Genomic DNA, 24,164 nt, shown 5'->3' with positions numbered 1-24,164 from the left:
AACGAGGGTATTATTACTATCCGAGCCGTGCAACACCCGGAGAAGTAACATCTTTTCCCGGTAGACGGATTGAGAGAGACCCAATACTGGCCAACCTGGTCCAGTACGTCATCGCTCAAGAACGTTTGACCCAACGAGTAATGGGTTACCTCCAGACTCTCGCGGACTTAAATCCTCAGATCGCCATCGGCAGGCCACTGAGGCCAGACCAAGAGAGACACATTCATCATCTGATCAATCCGCTTTCCTCGATAGAAGAGGAGTGTGTTCCAGTTCTAGAGATATTTTCTTGGGACCCCGTCTAGTTACCATTTGCATTATAGACATCGCTGCTATGTTTATTCTTGCAACTTTTACTTATGTGTTGTAACTTATGCATGGTACCCCGATTTTGTGCGGCGAGTAAATTATTTAGTTTCTATTAATGCGAGTAGTTCTGTTGCGGTTTGACTATTACTGTTTCTCTCGCGAAGAATCATGGAGTGAGATTTCTTTTCCCTGAGTTGCTACATCGTATATCTTCTCACGACGTGGATTATTTCATTTCACACAGCACCACGGCAGCAGACTCACCTCCGCTCGAACACATACCATGGTTGCAAAGACACGTGACCGTGGGGTATTTGTTTTCCAAAACCGCTCTTAGCAAATCTCGAGGACGAGATTTTTCTTAAGGGGGGTAGTGTTGTGACACCCCAAAATTTTGAACTTGTTTTGTAAATTAAAATTTTGCTAGGAAATTAAAATTTTTATTTTCTGGGCTCCCTTTTGATTTTTGGACCAATTTCTCTCTCTTGTTATTATGGAGTTTTCCGCAAAAAGAAAACCTTTCAAATATGTCATTTGGGCTTGTTTAGCCTCTAAAGAAAAACTTTTCTTTTATTAGTATAACTAATTACATAATTAATTTGCTTGATCTTTATTTTCTTGAAAAATGGTTTTCCAAGGTTATATGGCCATATTTGAACTACAACCATTTTATAAATTCACTTAAAATTCCAACCAAAATTAGGAGATGTCAGGTGATGTTTTTAAATAACTTTTATGCAAGAATAACTTTTATTCATGAAATATTTTGAGCTCTACACCCAATTCTCTTCTCTGGTCCAGTGGGCAATTTTGCACTACAACTCATTTAAATATTTCTTTCTAGCTTCCACCAAAATTATGGGATGTTAGTAGCAGCATATGATTCCACTTTATGCAAAAATCTAGTGATGTTCTTTGAAAATTTTGAGTGAATCAACCTCATCTTCATTCTGGTCCAACATGATGGTTTGTACAACATCCATATTCTTGCTTGCTCTTTGGCCCTTGATTCTTTCCCCAGCTTGTAGACCACCCTACAAAACCCCTAAGTCCAGGAGCATGCAACTAGTGGAATACTTTTGGTCCATGAGATGATGCCATTTACCTCCTGTCCAGATTTGAAGTTGTGCAAAACTTGCACTAGCAAGTTTGTGCTTTTCACAAACTAACCTCACCACCCTCTTGTTCATCTAAAGAGACTAGGATATGGAAGATTTGACCACTCCAAGTAATGCTTAGGTGCCTATGGCATTTTGTCAAACACCCTGAGTGCATAGCCAGATTTGGCATGATTTCAAGTTTACATTGTGAACTTGAGCCCCCGACCAAACCACCTTGTCCCTTGATCTTCCCTCTATCACTAACCTCATCCTGTTGCTTACCAACCTCGGCCGAGCGCTCTGGAGTGCCATGGCATTTCACCGAGCAGTTGGTGGGCGTGCACTGGGCGCGCCCAAAGCGCGCCAACTGCAGCCACACATCCGAAACCGCCGCGTCGCGCCCCTGGTTTTGCCACTCACTGCAGAGCCACACCACACAGTCTCCCTCTATCCAGAACACGCCAACCAGCCCCTCGCCACGCCTCCGACAGGCCAAGAGCTAGCCGCCACGGCCGCCCGACAGTGCACCCTGCCACGGTCGGCACCGCCGAGCCACCAGCGCTCGCCAGTTGCCCCTGGAGCGGCTCAAGCTCATCCGCAGCCTCGTCCTCTAGCGCGCGTCGCCGCCACATCGCCCTATCTACAGAACGGCGGTTGTCGGCAAGCTTATCCACGACCGCCGCGAACCGACTCGGATGTGCTATAAAAGGAGGCCCCCGAGCTCAACCCTGCACGCAGGCAGCCTCACACCATTCCGCTCGTGCCCCCTTAGCCGTCAATCGAAGAGAGAGAGTCGTCTTCTTCCTCTCCGGCAACTCCTGCCGCCGCCACTGCCCCAGCCATTCCGGAGCCACCAGGACCTCTCCCTCTCCACTCTCTCCACCAGAAGCTCTCTCTTCATCGCGTGAACCCTTTCCCCTGCTCGATTTTGATCGGGAACCACCACAGCCCCAAAACCACTTTACTCCCGACGACGCCGGCTACCGCGAAGCTCGTCGCCGATGACTCCCTCCATCCCCATCACTCCCTCGACCACCGGACGAACCGCCCCGGTCTTGCAGATCCATCCCAACCCTCTGGAGCCCGCGGGGAGCCGCCGTTCGCCGGTGTTGATCGCCGTTGCCTCGCCTCTGTTCGGGCAGAGGAAGAGGAGGGAGAGATAGAATGGTCAGACCTGACCAGTGGGCCAGGCGGGCCCACTATCAGTGACCCAGCGTCGGTCCACGCAGGAGTAAGTGGAAGCGCATTTCCAGAATGCGCCTTCGACGTGTACATTTTTGAAACGCTTTCTTTTCTTTTTCTGTTTTATTTTAAAAAACAGATTTTGACCAGGACTTTGACTAGCTATAACTTTTTAATTACAACTCCAAATGAGTTGATTCTTTTTCCTACCTCTCTCAAATATTGTCTAGTTTATTTTAAGATTTATTTCAAAAAAAACCAGACACCTTTTTGGTACTGTTTTTGAAACTATATATTGATTCAAAAATATTTTTAAATAGGATTTTGGAGAGAGGAGAAAGCTTTCAAATGTTTTGGAGTGCACCCTGCCTTTCCACACATTGAAGGCAAGCATTCTGAACCCTGGCATAATATTTTGCATGCATTGTTTGACACGATCATGACACCACCTCAATACGTAGAACTCGTTATTTTATGTGGTGATGTGATCATTTGCATGAATGCTTATTGAAAATTTCCTTGCTGTTGGAAATGGACATGCTTGTGATAGTGATCATCCTCGTATGCCTTTCGTGCCTACCAGAAGGAAAACGGGAAAGTCTCTGTCTTGGGTAGACCCGAGCTTGTCCCTAGTTCCTCGTCGAGACGAGTGTGTCCGGCATGGCATGAGGGGTATGATGAGTGGTGACTCTGTCTGTTGGATGAAATATATTCGTTATGCTAATCATGCAGGGAATACTTAAACCTCCTAAGTCGACCCTAGATCGAGTCTTGTTCCAGTAACCCCCATACTTGTTTCGTACTACCACTCGTCTCTACAACAAGTAGAGTACGGTTCAGTAAGTTGTCAACCTCTTTCTAGCACACACCGTACAGAGAGGCCATGGTGGAAGATAAGGGTTGTAGCTGGTAGGCAGGCCACCTGGTCCGGGGGCATGGGTGTTTCCGGTTGAGACCGAGAGGGGAGGCCACCCCTTAGAGCGTGCAATATAAATTTGATCCCATGCTACGCGAGGTTGTAGCCTCCCCACTTAGAGTTTGCTTGACAGGTGTCGTGGGTGATTCCAGACACGTGTGAGTTAAGCTGGTGTGTGCAAGTTAGGTGTGTTTTCAACAAAAAGACCGTAGACGGAATTAGTCCAGATGGACTAAAGGAATCCGTTACTCGTGGGTAAAGAGTACACCCTCTGCAGAGGTTAAACCTATTCGAATAGCCGTGTCCATGGTTAAGTATTACAGTCTGGGATGGGTCAAGTGTCGGTCTTAGTGTCGGTCTTCGGAGGGGAAAAACTGTTAAACCAGAACATGGATCGTGATTTGAGACTTATGATGATTATTATTTTATGGACTAACACCTTTATATTAATTGAAATACCAAGTATCCCTGGGATGGTTTTACCTACTGGGTATTCAATGTGATTATTTATAAGCCCTTTATGTGGTGTCTCTCAGACGCCCGACTGTGGCATTTCTTTTATAAGCCCTTTATGTGGTGTCGCTAAGACGCCCGACTGTGGCATTTCTTTTATAAGCCCTTTATGTGGTGTCGCTAAGACGCCCGACTGTGGCATTCCTTTTAAAGCCCTTTATGTGGTGTCGCTAAGACGCCCGACTGTGGTATTTCTTTTATAAGCCCTTTATGTGGTGTCGCTAAGATGCCTGTCGGTGTACTAGAGTAGGGGTACCCTAGTATCTCGAACTTGTGCACAGGCAGTTGCAGCACCCCGCGGCAAGGCTTGCCGGGTGACCGCCAAGGTCCTCCGTGGTTCCTTTGGAGCCATTCAAGAACAGAGTATTCAAGCCAAGGAGACAAGGCCCCGGCAAGAGGAGCTTGCCAGGAAGGCCAACCAAGGCATCTCAAGGAACTTGCCGCAACGCGCCACGCGTCCCGGCAAGGCCCGGTGAGCGACAAGCTTCCGGACGCGACAAGACAACGACCGCGGCAAGGCGCTTGCCGCGGCAAACTACCACTCTGTACCCGCGCTCCAGCACATCCACCAATGTGTCGCCCCGGGACCTTTCCAGGCGCGCGTGGCAAGAGGCTGTGCGGCCAACGGTGCGCGGTGGCAAGCGACGCTGACAAGATAGCCATCGTGGCAAACAGTGGCGTCCCTGACGGTCCCTTTCTGCAATGTTTGGGCGACGCAGACAGGCATTTAATGCCTTTGTCCCCTGCCATCAGGGTTAGGTAGGATACACTGTACAGGTAGCTGTACCAACCACAATTCCTTTTCCATTTTTACCCTTGTCTATGTTGCCACCTGTCGGTGACCCCTTTAGCATATAAAAGGAGGCCCATGCGCAACGTAGAAAGGGGTTCGAAGGCAGAAAAACACTCACGCTCGGTCTCGTTAGCAGCTAGTGTGTACTGTAGCACTCAGTGCTCCCGAGCAAGAACTCAATACACTCAGACATGCAGCAGTAGGAGTGTTATCTCTCCGGAGAGCTTCGAAGCTGGGTAAACTGCTCGTGTGCTTTGCCTCGATCTGCTCTTCGTGCGATCTCCGCCCCCTGCCGAACCGAAAGGGGCTCGGTCCGCCGGTCCCATAGGTGTTCGTGGATCAGTTTCCCCCGACATCTTTGGCGCGCCAGGTAGGGGGCATCGAGGTTGTGAGAACCTGATCCGGCGTTCACACGAGCTAGATCTTCACCTTCTTCATCGGCATGCCACCGAAGAAGAAGGCCTCGGCGACAGCTGTACCATCCACGTCGATCCCACCACCACCGGAGCAAACGGGTGGTGGGGTAGACGTCGGCGGAAGAATGGACAACGACGAGGGAGCTCACGGTGCTGCCAGGTCCAAGGACAAGGCTGCGCAGACCTCGGCGTCCGTACATGCACCGCGCCCATCTCAGGAGGCGCAGGACCGACAGCGTCATGGTATTCGCAGTACCATACGTTTGTTGGACCAAGATCGAGCTGGTGGATCTCGGGGTTCTCAAGACCAGCATGCACGCCAACATGCTGGCATGAGCGAGACACGGTCGCCTGGACGGGATACTGCTCCTTCTAACATAGTTAGAAGTCTGAGCATATCCCGCTCCTCGCGCCATTCGCCACTGCCACCCACCACTCCAGCAGAAGCTTTGGCGCGAGCTCAACTGCTCCTGGATTACCCTCCAACGGTAGACAAGATCGATGAATGGAAGGCCACCATTCAGAGTCTCATCGGCTATGCCAATGGCGACACTCCGCGGCAGCCGAGTACATCGCTGCCGCGGCAGGACTGCCAAGCACGAGCCCATGGCGACGAAACCAGTGGGGGTGCAACCACCATGCACTCTCCACCCCGAAGGCCAAGATCGCCGACTCGCCGGATCCACCTCGACAGCAACTCCACCGCATCATCAGATCCACGAGCTCGTCGCGATCAGCGCCAAGTTCTTCATGAACGATAGCAAGAAGACGCTCGAACTCGCATCGAGCGCCGAAGAGAAGCGTGGCGTCAATCGGACCAGCGCGCTAGGCCCTCTGTCGACATGCATGCACCAGGGGAACCAGGCGACTTGCCGTACGCGGTAGGTTGCCCTCCGTTCACTCGTGAGCTGCGGCAAGTCCAGTGGCCCAACACAAAGAATTTCAAGCCAGATGTACCAGAGAAGTACGACGACAAGTCGCACCCGTCGGAGTTCCTCAGCATCTACACCATCGCGGTGCAAGCTGCCGGGGGGCGGGACGACAAGATCCTGGCCAACTACTTCCCACTGGTGCTCAAGCCCAATGTCAGATCCTGGCTCATGCACTTGCCGGACAACTTCATATCCTCTTGGGCAGATCTATGCCATCAGTTTGTCGGCGCCTTTACAGGCGGCCACAAACCTCATGGCCAAGAGAGTGACCTTCATCTGCTTGCCCAGAAGGAAGGAGAGCCCCTGCGCAAGTACATTCAGAGATTCAGCCGCGTACAGCACAACATCCCAGATGTCCACCCTGCCGCGGTAATCAGCGCGTTCCATCAGAACGTGCGAAACCGCAGGATGCGAGAGGAGATGGCGATGTGCAAGATCAGAGACGTCAGTGAGCTATATGCCCTGGCCGACAAGTGTGTACGTGCTGAGGAAGGGAGGAAACTCCCCGGAGAGAATACAGAAGCAGGAGGATCTGATAGTGAGGATGCTGTCCCGACAAAGAAAAAGCGGCAGCGGAACAACAGGAAGAAGAAAGGCAAAGATGTGCTAGTCGTTGAGCAGTCCGGCAACGGAGCTGGCGCCAAGAAAGCCAAAGCTGGTAGCTCCGGCAAGGAGATTGCCGCAGGCACCAACTACTAGGCTGTGGCAGTCGCCGACAAGCAGGACGGCGCCAACAAGCAGTACTGCAAGATCCACCACACCAAGGGCCATGATCTCAAGAGCTGCAAGAAGGTCGAGCAGCTTGTCGAGCAGCAAAAGGCTGAATACGAGCGACGCGACAAGGAGAAGGCCCAGGAAGGTGCTGGAGGAGCCGGCAAGAAACGCCCCAGCCGAGGAGGACGCAGCAGCAAGGCCAAGCAGCGGCAAGGAGACAGACCTCCCAGCGGCCGCGACAAGGATGAAGATGACGACGACGATGAAGATATGGATGATGACGAGACCAATGAGCAGGAGTTCCAGAAAGCCACAGAGGTCCTGTGCGTTGACGGTGATGCTTCTCTGCATACTTCACACCGCCAGCTCAAGCAGTGGGTGCGGGAAGTCAATGCGGCAGAACCACCCATCGAGTCACGCAAGCCTCTGAAATGGTCCAGCACGCCTATCATCTTTGATATTGAGGACCACCCTGATCGCATAACTGCGGTCGGGTGCTTGCCGATGTTGGTTTCACCAACTATCCGCAACCTCAAGGTCACTAAGATGCTAGTTGACGGCGGGGCCGGCTTGAACCTGATTTCCTGCGTGGTACTCTAGAAACTCCAGATCCCTGACAGCGAGCTCGAAGAGACCGGTACATTCCAAGGAATCAATCTGGGAAGGAGCAAGCCGAAGGGAAAGATCACGTTGCCGGTAACAATTGGCAGCGAGTTGAACTTCAGGACTGAGAGGGTCACTTTTGACGTTGCTGACTTTCCATTGCCTTACAATGGGATACTCGGCCGTCCAGCACTCGCCAAATTCATGGCAGCCTCTCACTATGCATACAACATGCTGAAGATGCCAGGCCCGATAAGTGTCATCTCTGTCCCTGGCGACAAGAAGGATGCTCTTATTTGCGCCGACAAGATCTACCGGGAAGCAGCAGCCGCAACAGATCTCAAGTCACTTGCCGTTGAAGCTCCCGAGGCGAAGAAGAAGACCAAATCTGGCAAGAGTTCTGATGCCCACTCCGGCAAGCGCACCTCTTCGGAGTGCTGCGCTACCGTCGAGGACGCACCATCGAGCTCCACCAGCAAGTGTAAGAAGGCAATGGCAGCTCCACCAGAGACCAAGAAGGTGTCCGCCAAGGAGGACGGCACTGGTGGTACCTTCACCATCAGTGCCACTCTCGACCCTAAATAGGAAAGTGCGCTCGTTGCTTTCCTGCGGGCGAACGTCGATGTGTTTGCGTGGCAACCGTCTGACATACCCGGTGTTCCCAGGAAAGTAATCGAGCACCATCTGGCCATCTATCCTCATGCGCGGCCCGTCAAGCAGAAAGTCAGGAAGCAGGCAGTGGTGCGCCAAGAATTCATCGCAGAGGAAATCAAGAAATTGGAAGCAGCAGGCCTTGTCAGAGGAGTGCTCCATCCTACGTGGTTGGCCAACCCTGTAGTCGTGCGCAAGGCTAACGGGAAATGGAGGCTTTGTATCGACTTTACCGATGTCAATAAAGCTTGTCCCAAAGACCCATTTCCCTTGCCGCACATCGACCAGATCATTGACTCCACAGCCGGATGTGACTTGCTTTCATTTCTTGATGCATACTCAGGATACCATCAGATCTTCATGGCAGAAGAGGATGAGGAGAAGACCGCATTCATCACCCCATGTGGCACATACTGTTTCGTACGGATGCCTTTCGGTTTAAAGAATGCTGGTTCAACGTTTGCAAGGGTAGTCCATGACGCTTTTGAGCCACAAATACACAGAAATGTGGAAGCCTACATGGATGACATAGTGGTCAAGAGCAAGGACAAGGCGTCCCTGATTCAAGATTTAGACGAAACCTTTGCAAATCTGCGCAAGATCAACCTCAAGCTCAACCCCGAGAAATGTGTGTTTGGAGTCCCCTCCGGCAAGCTTCTCGGGTTCTTTGTGTCTCAGCGGGGAATTGAAGCCAATCCCGACAAGATCAAGGCCATTGAGCAGATTGAAGCACCAAAGCGCGTCAAGGATGTACGAAGACTTGCCGGTTGCATAGCTGCTCTCAGCGGGTTTATCTCTAGGTCCGCTGAGCGCGCCCTGCCATTTTTCAAAATATTGAAAAAGGCAGGTCCAATGAAATGGATTCCGGAGGCGGAGGCTACGCTGCAGGACTTGAAGAGATACCTGTCCTCCACTCCAACACTTGTCGCACCTAAGCCACAAGAGAAGTTGCTACTGTATATAGCGGCAACCAATCAAGTGGTTAGTGTTGCGTTAGTAGCGGAAAGGGAGGCGGATGATGAGCCAGCAACCACGGCAGATGGATCCAACGACAAGCAGGGGACTTCACCGGCAAGCTCTGGTCCCGACAAAGATGGATCTGCGCAGGCGCGTGAGAAGATGCAGAAAGAATGGTGCAGCGCCCAGTTTACTTTGTCAGTTCCCTTCTGCAGGGGGCTAGGTCAAGGTACTCTGGTGTGCAGAAATTGCTTTTCGGCCTTCTCATGGCTTCGAGAAAGCTGCGCCATTACTTCCAAGCACATGAGATCACAGTCGTCACTCGTTTTCCACTGAAGAGGATACTGCAAAACCCAGAAGCAATAGGCAGGATTGTCGAGTGGGCACTAGAACTATCAAGCTTTGGCCTCAAGTTTGAGAGCACTTCAACTATCCAAAGCAGAGCATTGGCGGAGTTCATAGCAGAATGGACGCCAACACAAGATGAAGAAATTCCAGAAATGAGCATCCCCGTCAAGGAAGCAAGCAAAGAATGGCTGATGTACTTTGATGGTGCCTTCTCGCTGCAAGGCGCCGGTGCGGGCGTGCTACTTGTTGCACCCACCGGAGAACACCTCAAGTACGTAGTCCAGATGCACTTTCCCATGGATCAAGCAACAAACAATACCGCAGACTATGAATGTTTGCTTGCCGGTCTCAGGATCGCAGCAGACCTTGGGATCAAGAAGCTCATTGTCAGGGGTAACTCACAGCTTGTCGTCCGCCAAGTGAACAAGAATTATCAGAGTCCGTTGATGGAAGCTTACATTGATGAAGTGAGAAAGCTAGAAGAGCACTTTGACGGCCTACAGATGGAACATGTTCCATGAGCTCAGAACGACATTGCCGATGGCCTGTCGAAGTGCACCGCACTTAAGTTACCTGTGGAACCAGGGATCTTTGTGCTCAAACTAACTCAACCCTCTGTAACGCCATCAAATGGACAGAGCAAGAAGAGGAAGTTGATTTCTGGTGACTATTTTCTGGCAGAGCTCCCCGAAGCCGCCGCCAAGAAGGTCCCCAAGATCAACACCATGGGTGCTGAGGAGCAGTCTGCTCCGGCAAGCCCTAGGGTTTGTTCCGTTGAAGCAGACGCTCCCGACAAGTTTTGCTCCGGCAAGCTTGCCGGGGAACGTCAAGCTCCGGCTGAGCCGCAGGTTCTCGCCGTAGAAGCGGATGGTCCCGCAGCAGCAGATGTGCCTTTAGTCCTTGTTGTCGAGCCGCAAGCTCCAGCATGGGCACAGCAGATTGTCCGTTTCCTTTAGACAGGAGAACTTCTTGAAGAACAAGAAGAAGCGGAAAGAGTAGCCCGGCAGTCAAGTATGTACCAGTTTGTCGACAACACACTGTACAGAAGAAGACTCAACGGTGTGAAATTGAAGTGTATTCACTGGGAAGACGGACAAAAGCTGTTGGCAGAGATACATGGAGGAATATGTGGTCACCACATTGGCGCAAGAGCACTTGCCGGCAAAGCGTTCCGGCAAGGTTTCTTTTGGCCGACGGCCCTCCAGGATGCAACTGCACAAGTAACCAAGTGTGAAGCGTCCCAGTTCCATTCCAAGCAGATACACCAGCCAGCTCAAGCTCTCCAGACGATCCCTTTATCCTGGCCATTTTCGGTCTGGGGGCTCGACATCCTCGGCCCCTTTCCCCGAGCTGTCGGAGGCTTTGAGTACTTGTACGTTGCAATCGACAAGTTCACAAAGTGGCCAGAAGTGGAACCAGTGAGGAAGGTGACAGCACAGTCAGCAGTCAAGTTCTTCAGGTCGATTGTTTGCCGTTTCGGGATCCCTAACAGGATCATCACCGACAATGGCACGCAATTCACGAGCCGCACCTTCATGCAGTACATCCAAGATCTTGGCGCCAAGGTCTGCTTCACTTCTGTTGCTCATCCGAGAAGCAACGGTCAAGCGGAGAGGGCAAATGCTGAAGTGCTGCGCGGGCTCAAGACCAGGACTTTCGACAGGCTGTGCAAGTGCGGAAAGAACTGGATTGAGGAGCTGCCGGTGGTTCTTTGGTCGATCAGGACGACGCCAAATCGAGCCACTGGCCAGACACCTTTCGCTCTAGTCTATGGAGCAGAGGCAGTTCTGCCAACGGAACTCGTATATGGGTCACCTCGAGTGCTCGCTTATGATGAGCTTGAGCAAGAGCAGCTGCGACAAGATGATGCGCTGCTCCTTGAGGAGGACCATCTTCAGGCTGCTGTACGAGCTGCTCGATACCAGCAAGCTTTGCGCCGCTACCATAGCCGCAAAGTTAATGCCAGAAGTTTCGAGGAAGGTGACCTTGGTCTTCGGCGCGTTCAGTCCGCCAAGAATTCCAACAAGTTGACGCCGAAGTGGGAAGTCCCTTACCGGGTGAAACGAGTCACTAGGCCTGGCGCTGTCCGCCTTGAGACCGAAGATGGCATTCCGGTGAGCAACTCCTGGAACATTGAGCATCTTCGTAAGTTTTACCCGTAGGGCGCGGTTGCCGGAACCTGTTCCGGCAACCACCTTTTGTACAAGTCTTGCCGATGTTGCATGTAATCCTTTGTACAAAGCCGGGCGCAGACCCTGTGCATAAGTAAAGCTCATGTGCTTCGCACATCTTGTCAATTTCATGCTTTCTACTTCTTTTGCATGCGTTATCTGACACTTTGTGCAGCGCCTACCCCCGGTAAGCAATAACGAGCCGTAAGGCTCCATATCTTTATTTTCTCTTCTTTCTTTTTCTCAAAAAGGAAAGGAAGGTTCCCTCGCCCACAAGTTTGCCGGGGGGAAAGGAGAAGATAATGGTGTGGACCAGGCGTCGTTCAAGGAAGTTTCGCCTTACGGGAAAGCAAACGACAGAAAAGCTAAGTTGCCAAAGTTTGAGCAATCAGTTTTAATTTTTAAGTTATCTTCCTCGAACGACCGTGCTTTGTATGGAAAACCTGTGCGCGGAGGAACCAACTCGTAGCTAGTTGTGCCCTTACTTTGTTTCGAGTCCGCTCAACAACTTAAGTGGGCTGCGGCTAGTTGCGACAAGGTTTCTTGTCGGAAGCGGCACCGCTAGCAGGCTGCTGACGTCCCGCACTCAGCGCTCGTGGCCCAGGTGCCTGCGCCGACAAGTTCCCTAAAAGCGTAGGGCAAAAACATACAAAGGAAGGAATCAAGTAAAGGAAATAACATAGCAATCGCTATCCGAAATAGAGTCATATTACAAGATAGCTTGTCGCAGCTCTAACAGATTGTTCTCATAACATGACCAACAACGACAAGAAAAAGAGAAAACGGGCGGCCTAATCTACGCGATCGCCCTCAACCCTCTTGATCCCACTCACCTTGTCCACAATGGGTGCGACAAGGGCCTTGAGCGCTTCCAGATCAGCATCCGGCAGCAGGGACCTGAGGACGTTGGTGAGGTTGAGGCCTGGGTTGCAGAAGGCCACCTTCACCAGCACCTTTTGAAGAGCTCCCGCGCATATCTTGCGCGACTCGTCGGCCAGCTGCTTTGGGATCTTCTCCCGGAGTCACTGGAGGGCCGTCGCCACGCCTTTGAAGAACAAGCTGAGCTTGGCGCTGGGTTGGAGGCGTTCGTCGGAAGAATACCCGAGATCCTCCATCCCCAGCTGCGCCAGCTCCCCGTCGATGGCTGCGGCAACATCCACGAGACCCTCGGTCCAGTGCTCCACGTTCTCCCTAAAAGCGTTCTGGGCGGCAGCAGCACTCACCAGCAGCGCCTCGTCGGCCTTGATCTTCTCCTTCAAGGCCACCTCCTGCTCCCTGGCGCCGTCCAGCGTCTGAGTCAAAGTAACCAGCTTCAACTCAAGATCTGCGTTGGAGTCCTTGGCGGCACTAAGCTCTTTGCTCCTCTTAGCGAGACGACCCTACAGCTCGCCATGAGTGGCGGCGTCCTTCTCGCGCTCACGCTTGAGCGCAGCAAGCTCCTCGCTGCACGCCTTGAGATCGGCCTCCAGCTGCGCCATCTTCGTCTCCAGCTCCTTCTTGGCGGCCTCGGCAACTGCGGCAGCATCCTCTGCTTCCTTGAGAGCCCTGCCAAATGTTTGCTCGCGCGCGGCAAGCTCCTCCTCGTGGCTGTCAAGGTTGACCTTGCGCTGCGCCAACTCGCCTTCCTGCGCAGATAGCTTCTCGGCAGCAAGCCGCTGTTGCTCTTCGACTTCAGCCTTCTCGAGGAGGAAGGCTTTACGCTCCTCGGCGAGTTGCTCCCGCTCCTCTGCCAGAGACCGGAGAGCTTCCTGGTTGAAGCCCCGGAGCTCCTCCGCGCGCTTCTCGATGTCCACTCCCGCCTTCGCGACAAGCGCTTCTCGGGATGCCAGCTTGGCCTGTCGGGCACGGTAGAGCGACAACAGCTTCCGCGGCAGCCGCTCCTCCTCAGGCTCGTCGCTGCTGCTGCTTGGCACGTCTACCAGCGTCAGCCCAGCGGAGGCGAGCACCTCTCCATCCAAGATCTCTCCTTTGACCGGCGCCCTGGAGCTTGAAGCCCAGGGGAGCTTGATGAAGATGTCGTCGCCGGCCTTCAAATAGGCGCCGGGCTGGGGCTCTTCAGAGCCTGGCGTTGCAGCAGCGACGGAGGGATCGGCGGTCGGCGTAGCGCCTGACGCTCCTGCGGCCTCGGGGCCGTCAGTGCGATCGCTGGATCCCTCGCCAGCTTCTGCGGCGGCAGCTTTGGCGGCCTCTTCGCCGGCGAGATCATCAGCGCCGGCTTCTCCTACGGTGGCAACGGTGTTGTCGGTATTGCTGCGCGCGTTCTCCTCGCCGGCGACCTTGGTTTCCATCGGCTCCGTGGCAGATGGATCTGACGAACGGAAAAAGGAGAAAAGTCAAGGAAATATCCAAAAAGAAAATCAGAAGAAGAAGAACCCAAGGGAAGTTTTCAAGCAAGAGGATTACCTGTACTAGGATCTGCAGTTGTGGTCTCAACCACCAGAGGGTCGCTGGTGCTGTCCCTTGCCGGAGAACTGTCCCTTGCCGGAGAATTCTCCCTTGCCGGAGAACGCTCCCTTGCCGGGGAATCCTCCCTTGGCGGTGTAGTCGAAGCAGATGGCATTTAGGGAGCGGCTTCCGGGCACTCCTGGTGAGACTGCTCTGCTCCTACACAAACCAACGGTCAGATATCAGCAAAGAAAGAGCACCCATGCGCGCCTGACAGCAGGAAGTAAACCATATACTTACGCTGGGGGCTGCGCTGGGGGCTGCTTTGAGGAATGGTTGCCGGGTCCGGCAAGGTGGTCTCGGACACGCCCCCTGCTGTTGCGGTGGGTTCGTCCTCGATGACAATCACCAGGACCTTGGCTCTCTTCGCTGCTCTCTAGGCCAGAGTCCTGAAAAGGAATGGGTTCAGAGTGAAGCAAATCAGATACAAGACAAAACAGCAAGAATTGAAGAACTACAAGTACAGCAAAGAATCTTACTCTTCTTCTTCCTCATTGGAGCTGAGCGCGAAGAGATCGAAGTCCGGCTCGCCTCCGGTGCGACGAGGCAGAGGAGTAGGTTCCCTTGTCCGCTTGGCAGGAGCAGTAGCGGTGGACCGGGAAGACCCCGCTCCAGTTGCCGCAGCAGCGTGAGGCGCTCCCGCGGCAACAGTGCTTGCCGCGGTAGAGCGTGTCGCGCGGCACGGCGGCTGTTGACTCGTCTGCCGCCCCGCTACATCCCCGGCCTTGCAGAGACGCCTTCTTGGTGGAGCTGGGGGCTCCGCTTGCGGCGAGCTGGCTGAAGGTGGGGAGGAGGAGGAGCCGATCTTCAACGAGTCGCTCGCGCCCTCGGCGGGCTCGCTCGACTCAACTTCAGGCCCGACAAGCTCTTCCTCGCCGGCAAGCTCCTCTCGCTCGACAAGGCTTGCCGCCTCTGCTGCCTCTGCCTCCTCCACGGTGAATCCGAACTCGCCCGCGGCAGTGGCTGCTGCCGCCTCTTCCAGCCTAGTGGCGATGCGCTGCATCTCCGCATCAGTGGTGTCGCGAGTAAGGCTCTTCTGTTCATCGGAGCGGACCGGCACTTCTACCAATCCGTCAAAGAAATCCCGCACGACGTCGTCTGCAGGCTCTTGCCAAGTTGGGACAATTCCATGCGAATCGCAAAGCGGCATCATTGCACGGATGCGGTCGAGCGAGGAATTGTTGCACAGCGGAACGACACCCCTTGGCAACATGAACGCTCCGGGATGCTGAGGATCGCGCTTGAACAGTTCCAGGATCATCACGTCCAGTTCCAGGACAGTGAAGTTGAAGTTGAGGCCCGGGCGCAGCCTCATGATATCCGCCGCGTTCTGGAACTCCCAGGCGGGTCTCCTCCTCTCCTGCAGGGGGGCGATGCGGCAGTGAAGAAAATCTGCGCCAACAGCGCCTACGATGAGCCCGGCCAGCCTGAGGCGTAGGATCCGGGTGATGGCAATCTTCAGCCTATCGTCTTCCGGGGCCACGTTGCTCCAATCATTGCCGCGCGCTATTGGGGCTTGGCGCTGGGCGGTAAATGGCTGCGGGTTCTCCTCAACAATCCAGCACCATTCTGCTCTCCATTCCTCCCACTTGCTGCGGAGCTCTCCCTCCAGATAAGCTTCCTTCTTGCCAGCTCTCGAGATCCAGGCGATTCCGCCGGATAAAGGCTCCCCTCTCTCAACTCGGGGCATAAAGAAGTGGCGAAAAAGAGCTACATTTGGATAGACTCCGACAAAGTTTTCGTAGAGATGTGCGAAAACTGCCATGGTCAGAACAACATTGGGGGTGAAGTCAAGGAGGCGGAACCCGTAGGTGTTCATGATATCGCAGAAAAATTCAGAGAAAGGCGGGCAGAGCCCGCAGTAGAAGAACAGCGCGAAGAAAGGGTACCCATTCAGAGCCAGTTCTGAAGCGGCCGCCGGGAGTACCTTCGTCGACCAGAAGAGGTAGTAGTACTCCCTCAGCTCCTTCGCGGCAAGCTGGGGGGGGGGGGATTGCCCGCTCCTTTTGCAGCACCACGAGCCGCTGCGCCTCGGCCTACTTCACGACCTTCCCCTTGTCGGCTTTCGGAGCCATGGCGGAGGTGGTGGGGGAGATCGACGGCGTTGATGATGCTGGTGGCGATGGGGGCGGAGCGCTGCTCTCTTTCAGCTTTGGGAAGAAGGGGGAGCGGCGGAGATTTCTGAGATTGGAGTAGCAACCGGCGAGATGGGCGAACTGCCCCTATTTCCCCTGCTTATAAAGAGGGAGGGGGCGGGCGTTCCGTCTTTCCGAATAAAGAAACCACCCACGATCTCTCCCACGACGCCGCATTCGACGCATGCCGTTCGAGGAGGGCACGGTGGATACGGAGTGAGATACGGCGTAACCCAGGCCGCGCGTGCCCGTGCCCTGTTTTGGGCCTGGCCCAACAGCGCTCGGCACCGTGTGTGGCCTAGGCCCGGGGGCTCCTGTCGGTGTACTAGAGTAGGGGTACCCTAGTATCCCGAACTTGTGCACGGGCAGTTGCAGCACCCCGCGGCAAGGCTTGCCGGGTGACCGCCAAGGTCCTCCGTGGTTCCTTTGGAGCCATTCAAGAACAAAGTATTCAAGCCAAGGAGACAAGTCCCCGGCAAGAGGAGCTTGCCGAGAAGGCCAACCAAGGCATCTCAAGGAACTTGCCGTGACGCGCCACGCGTCCCGGCAAGGCCCGGTGAGCGACAAGCTTCCGGACGCGACAAGACAACGACCGCGGCAAGGCGCTTGCCGCCGCAAACTACCACTCTATACCCGCGCTCCAACACATCCACCAACGTGTCGCCTCGGGACCTTTCCAGGCGCGCGTGGCAAGAGGCTGTGGGGCCAACGGTGCGCGGTGGCAAGCGACGCTGACAAGATAGCCATCGTGGCAAAGGGTGGCGTCCCTGACGGTCCCTTTCTGCACTGTTTGGGCGATGCAGACAGGCATTTAATGCCTTTGTCCCCTGCCGTGAGGGTTAGGTAGGATACACTGTACAGGTAGTTGTACCAACCACAATTCCTTTTCCATTTTTACCCTTGTCTATGTTGCCACCTGTCGATGACCCCTTTAGCATATAAAAGGAGACCCATGCGCAACATAGAAAGGGGTTCGAAGGCAGAAAAACACTCACGCTCGGTCTCGTTAGCAGCTAGTGTGTACTGTAGCACTCAGCGCTCCCGAGCAAGAACTCAATACACTCAGACATGCAGCAGTAGGAGTGTTATCTCTCCGGAGAGCTCCGAAGCTGGGTAAACTGCTCGTGTGCTTCGCCTCGATCTGCTCTTCGTGCGATCTCCGCCCCCCGCCGAACCGAAAGGGGCTCGGTTCGCCGGTCCCATAGGTGTTCGTGGATCAGTTTCCCCCGACAACGCCCGACTGTGGCATTTCTTTTAAAGCCCTTTATGTGGTGTCGCTAAGACGCCCGATTGTGGCATGCTTGTTATTTATTTCATAATTTTAATACTACTATGTTATTGCACATTCATAAATAACATGCTCGCATGCATCGGAGTTATTATTACCTTTCGTGACTGACGTCATGAGCATAAAATATTTTCATCACCTCATTGTTATATTATACCCGTGTTCATAATGTTTGCGAGTACATTCAAAGTACTCACTGGCTTGTCCCTGGCTATTGTCTTGGCCAGATTTCTTGCACGGAGAGGAGCGACCGTGATGACAGCCCCGGAACCTAAGCAACGGTGATAGCAGCCTCGCGAAGATAGGAGTTAGCCTGGTCAGCTGTTCCTGTGGGAAATGGAGTCCCATAGACACTGATGATTCACAACCCGCTTCCGCCATCAACCACTAGAAACCATTTGTTGTACTCACAGACCAGAATGGTCTTGTACTATATATTTTGTGTTTTTCTTGGAATTTCTGTATCAAGTTGGTGCCTCATCAGCTAACAGTAATCCTGGGGCTGATGAGCACAAGGGCCATTTTCTGGGAATTAATACCCGGAAAACCGGTCGCGACATTTCTTTAGAGTTTTCAATAATCTTTCTTCTTCTTGCTCTGAAAGGTTAGCACTAATAATAACAGGATATATTTTATTTTCGTCAATATAAGCATACTTAAGATTATCAGGTAATGGTTTGAGTTCAAACATGGGATCACCCTTGGGTGGAGGGGGATCCCCAAGAATTTCAACGGGAAGATTATGTTTCAGCACAGGTTCCTATTTAAGGAACACTTCATCTATATCCCTTCTTTGCTTCATAAACATATCATTTTCATGGTCTAGCAAATATTGTTCTAACGGATCAGTAGGAGGCACAACAATGGAAGCAAGACCAATAATCTCATCCTTACTAGGTGATTCCCTATCACGAGGTTGCCTATGAAACTTAGCAAAATTAAACTCATGTGACATACCATCTAAGCCAACGGTGACAGTATCTTTTTCACAATCAATCCTAGCACTAGTTGTATTTAAGAAGGGTCTACCAAAAATAATGTGACAAAAATCATGTTGTGGGGAGCCAAGAACAAGAAAATCAGCAGTGTATTTAACCTTCCCACACAAAACTTCAACATCTCTAACAATCCCAACTGGTTTAATGGTATCCCTATTAGCAAGCTTAATGGTAACATCAATGTCTTCTAATTCAACGGGTGCAATGTCGTTCATAATTTCTTGATATAAGGTATAAGGTATTGCACTAGCACTAGCACCCATATCACATAAGCCATGATAACAATGATCTCCTGTTTTAACAGAAATAACAGGCATGCCTATGACACGTCTATGTATCTTAGAATTTGGTCTAGCAATATTAGCAGTTTAATCACAGAAATAAATAACATGCCTATCTAAATCATCATCCAAGAGATCTTTAACCATAGCAATACTAGGTTCAACATTGATTTGCCTAGGAGGTGTATAAGTCCTAGTATTACTCTTACAAACAACAGTCGAATTTTTAGCATGATCCTTTATCCTAATAGGAAATGGGGGTTTCTCAACATAAGTAGTAGGAACAACTACTTTCACTTCAAGAGAGGATTATATTTAAACCACTTTTCTTTAGGGATATCAATGTGAGTAGCAAAAGATTCATATAAAGGAGCTACTATCTCAGAGTCAAGCCCATACTCAACGCTAAATCCACGAAAAGCATCGGTATCCATAAAAGAATTAACACAATCGAACTTAGGTGTCATACCTGACTCCTTACCATCGTCGGAACCCCAATCTTCAGAGTTGCATTTAATTCTTTCCAATAAGTCCCATTTGAAATCAATAGTCTTCAGCATATAAGAACCAACACAGGAAGTATCGAGCAGGTTGTGATCATTAAGAGAAAGCCGAGCATAAATTTTTTGAATAATCATCCCAGGAGAGCTCATGATTGGGGAATGAATATAAAATTGACTTAAGCCTCCCCCAAGCTTGGGAGATGCTTTCTCCTTTGCGAGGCCAGAAATTATATATGTAATTACGATCACGATGAACAAGATGCATAGGATAGAACTTCTGGTGAAATTCCAACTTCAATCATTTATAATTCCAAGATCTCGTATCATCACATAGCCTATACCATGTCAATGCATCTCCCTTCAAAGATAAAGGGAAGACCTTCCTTTTGACAACATCATCGGGAATACCTGCAAGCTTAAATAATCCACAAACTTCATCCACAAAGATAATGTGTAAATCGGGATGCAATGTTCCATCTCCTGCAAATGGATTAGCTAGCAGTTTCTCTATCATACCCGAAGGAATATCAAAGTAAATATTTTCAAAAAGTTCAGTAGGTTGAGCAGAAACTCTTTGCTCTTCTGGTCGGGGTGAAGATACCCCGAATAAGCCCCTTAAAGGATTAGTTTCCATAATGACAAGTAACAGAAAATTTCAGCACACTATATAAATGTTTCCTTACCAAGTTCCACTCACCAAAAGCGCTACACTCCCCTACAACAGCGCCAGAAAAGAGTCTTGATGACCCACAAGTGCAGGGGATCTATCGTAGTCCTTTCGATAAGTAAGAGTGTCGAATCCAACGAGGAGCAGAAGGAAATGATAAGCGGTTTTCAGTATGGTTTTCTCTGCAAGCACTAAAATTGTAGGTAACAGATAGTTTTGTAATAAGATAAATTGTAACGAGTAACAAGCAAATAAAGTAAATAAAGTGCAGCAAGGGGGCCCAATCCTTTGTGTAGCAAAGGATAAGCCTGGACAATTTCTAATAATGAGAAAGGAGCTCCCGAGGACACATGGGAATTATCGTCAAGCTAGTTTTCGTCACGTTCATATGATTCGCCTTCGGTACTTTGATAATTTGATATGTGGGTGGACCGGTGCATGGCTACTTCCCTTACTTGGAAGAGCATCCCACTTATGATTAACCCCTATTGCAAGCATCCGCAACTATAAAAGAAGTATTAAGGTAAACCTAACCACATCATTAAACATATGGATCCAAATCCACCCCTAACGAAGCAACGCATAAACTAGGGTTTAAGCTTCCGTCACTCTAGAAACCCATCATCTACTTATTACTTCCCAATGCCTTCCTCTAGGCCCAAATAATGGTGAAGTGTCATGTAGTCGACGTTCACATAACACCACTAGAGGAAAAGACAACATACATCTCATCAAAATATCGAACGAATACCAAATTCACATGACTACTAATAGCAAGAGTTCACCCATGTCCTCGGGAACAAACGTAACTACTCACAAAGCATATTCATGTTCATAATCAGAGGGGTAATAATATGCATTAAGGATCTGAACATATGATCTTCCACCAAGTAAACCAATTAGCATCAACTACAAGGAGTAATCAACAGTACTAGCAACCCATAGGTACCAATTTGTGGTTTTGATACTAGATTGGATACAAGAGATGAACTAGGGATTTGAGAGGAGATGGTGCTGGTGAAGATGTTGATGGAGATTGACCCTCTCCCAATGAGAGGATCGTTGGTGATGACGTTGGTGATGATTTCCCCCTCCTGGAGGGAAGTGCCCCCGGTAGAATAGCTCCGCCGGAGACCTATATTGATTCCGCCTCGTGGCGGCGGAGTTTCATCCCATAAGCTTGCCCACAATTTTTTCCAGGGTAAAAGCTCTCATATAGCAGAAGATGGACACCGGGGGGCCCACCAGGGGGCCCAGGAGACAGGGGGCGCGCCTAGTAGGGGTGGACGCGCCCCCACCCTCCTGGACAGGGTGTGGGCCTCCTGATGTATTTCTTTCGCCCAATAATCCTTATTAATTCCAAAAACTTGTTTCGTGGAGTTTCAGGATTTTTGGAGCAGTGCAGAATAGGTTTCCAATGTTTGCTCCTTTTCCAGCCAGAATTCCAACTGCTGGCATTCCCCCTCTTCATGGTAAACCTTATAAAATAAGAGAGAATAGCCATAAGTATTGAGATATAATGTGTAATGACAGCCCATAATGCAATAAATATTGATATAAAAGCATGATGCAAAATGGATGTATCAACGAGAAGGTTGTAGGAGCGGCGCCGGCAAGGTGGACGACGGCGGGGATGAAGCGAGAGGACGGGATGCAAGGATCCCGGTCCGAAGCCGTGGATGAGAGAGGTCGATCTCTTGTAATGGACGGCGGCTTCGGGGTATCAGCTCCGGCATGGTGGAGGAGGACGGCGGTGGATGGGGTGGCGGACGATGGCGGACGGTGGAGGGTGGGGTGGAGAGGGTGTTTTGGCGCCCACAGAGTACGAATGGGGGAAAAGGGAGGTAGAGAGGAAGGGGGGAACCATGTATTCAGGGCGCGCTTGTCACAAATGCAAGGAAATTTACAAACTTAGCCCCTGTTTCAAATTTCTACTACATCACAACAATATTAGTCGGTTGGGGACAGGATGGTAATCTCGTATACACCGAATATTTGCCGGCGAGAGTTTGTTTTGGCGCCCACCATGTATGAATATGAATCGGGGAGGGAGTCGATTTCGGCCGAGGACACACTGTGTTTTGGCGCCCATCGTGTATGAATCCGGATGAGAGGCGGTTACGCCACGTTTGGGTGAAATTACAAATGTACCCCTATTGAAACCTATAGAAATCCAGTAAATAGGCTCTGCGTGGCAGGGATAGGCAATAGTAATTTCCATCTCAGATTTTAGTTTCGGGCAGTTACTGCAACTTTCCCCGCTTCTTTCAAATTTTGAAGAGTGCACGTTTACCGTGCCAACTCAATTCGAATCCCGTTTGTATTCTATTTTTTCCGGGCGGGATCCATTTTCAATTGGAATTAAATTCTATATACATCATTTTTTATATATGCTTTTAAAAGCACAACACCATTTATACATAAATATGGTTTACAAATGGCATGATCTCAGATTCATAAGGTTGTATCCATCAATTTGGATTTTCAACTATTTTAAACCACTTTATGTTGAAATCCAATGTATGCATTCCTCGCTAACTGTCTCCAATTAATGTGTGTTCCATGCGGGTTTTTTTACTTCTCAAACATGTATAATGTGTTTCACACACGCAACATATAGTGTAATCCTGTTTAGACATTAATTGCATATAAACCATGCATTGTTTGTAATTAAAGAATCTATGGATCACCAATATTGATAAACTATATAACATTACACGTGTGCCCACATTCAAATGAATATGCATGTTTGACACACCAATTTGTTCTGTGATATTATCAATGTCGTGGTCTCCATTTTAAATATTTGAATCTCCTTTAATCCAGATATTTGTCTCATATAGCTATCACTCATGCTTATATAGGACTATCTCTCTGGACCTATACATGTTCATCGTCTCTCAGGTATCACTCGTGCTACCTGTATGTCGACCATGATCTTTTATATTCGTAACACACTAACGGTACTCTCTCCCTCGACCTTCATCACTCTATCTCTCTCTAAGTATATCTCGCTCCCTGCTATGTGTCTCCAACTATGATTCTCCATGTGGAATCTCTTTCTCTCACACAAACACAAAACTTTGTCTCCCGGGGGTCTCATTTCTCTCTACTATTCCCATGTGTGCCACTCGCACACCCCTCATACAAAGATGTCTTTCGCTCCTTAGTTATGAGAACCTACGACTCTTCCTCTTAAATATCTCTTTCTCACACACAAACACAAACTCTGTCTCGCAGGGTCTCATATTTCTCCATTGTTCTCTTGTATGTCGCTCACACACACTCTCTCTCCCTAGAGATATCTTGCGTTCCCTCATATGTCTCTCTAGCTATCACTCTCGTTGTGAAATATCTTTCTCTCTCGTAGACACAAAACTCCGTCTCTCAGGATCTAATTCCTCTCTGATATCTGTTTGTATGTGACTCACATGCACCCTCTCTCTATCTCTCTCACACCCACACACATAACTCAGCCTTCTGATGCACTCGACTCCTATCTCTAACGCACACTAGCTAGCATCTTTATCTTTCTATTTATCTGTTTCTCCATCAACCTTCTTTCTCACCCTCACTCTTGATTCCTATCATGCACACTACATATGTTTCTCTCTACATGCAGTCAAGTGCCCTTCACACACATATATAACTTCACCCTGTGAACCACCCGACGGTCATCTCCAACACCCAAATTAGCGGATGTCCCTCTAGCTAGCATCTCCATCTCTGTATCTATCTGTAGTTTCTCCGTCAACATTTCTTTCTTGCACGGAGTCTTGCTCCCTATCACCCACAATATATATGTCTCTCCATACATAAGCATTTATAGGTTGATCTCTTTTGCACAATCGCTGTGCCTCACTCCCTCTGCTCGCCATAGATGCATGCTCCAGCCCACGCCACTATCTCTTAAAGACAAAAACACATGCTCAATTGCCGGACCTTCTTCCCTGCATTCTCACATGCATGCATATTGTCATACCGATCCGTCTCTCCCATGTCGTTGATCTTATGACTTATGTCGTCTTTCTTTTATCTTGATCATGCACGCGCGCACACACACACATCCCAGGTATACATGTATACCTCTCACACATGCACGTTCAAGGTCTCTATGTCTCCATACGTAGTTAATTACCCTCAATCCTAACACCACATCAAATCGTTCTCCTCTTGTGTGCACATAACTTCCACCTGGATGGGTAAAACACACACTCACACTTAACAATCTCCTTCTAGCTA

This window comes from Triticum dicoccoides, chromosome 3B, assembly GCF_002162155.2.
Source record: "Triticum dicoccoides isolate Atlit2015 ecotype Zavitan chromosome 3B, WEW_v2.0, whole genome shotgun sequence".
Classification (NCBI taxonomy): Eukaryota; Viridiplantae; Streptophyta; class Magnoliopsida; order Poales; family Poaceae; genus Triticum; species Triticum dicoccoides.
This window is presented reverse-complemented; position numbering follows the sequence as displayed.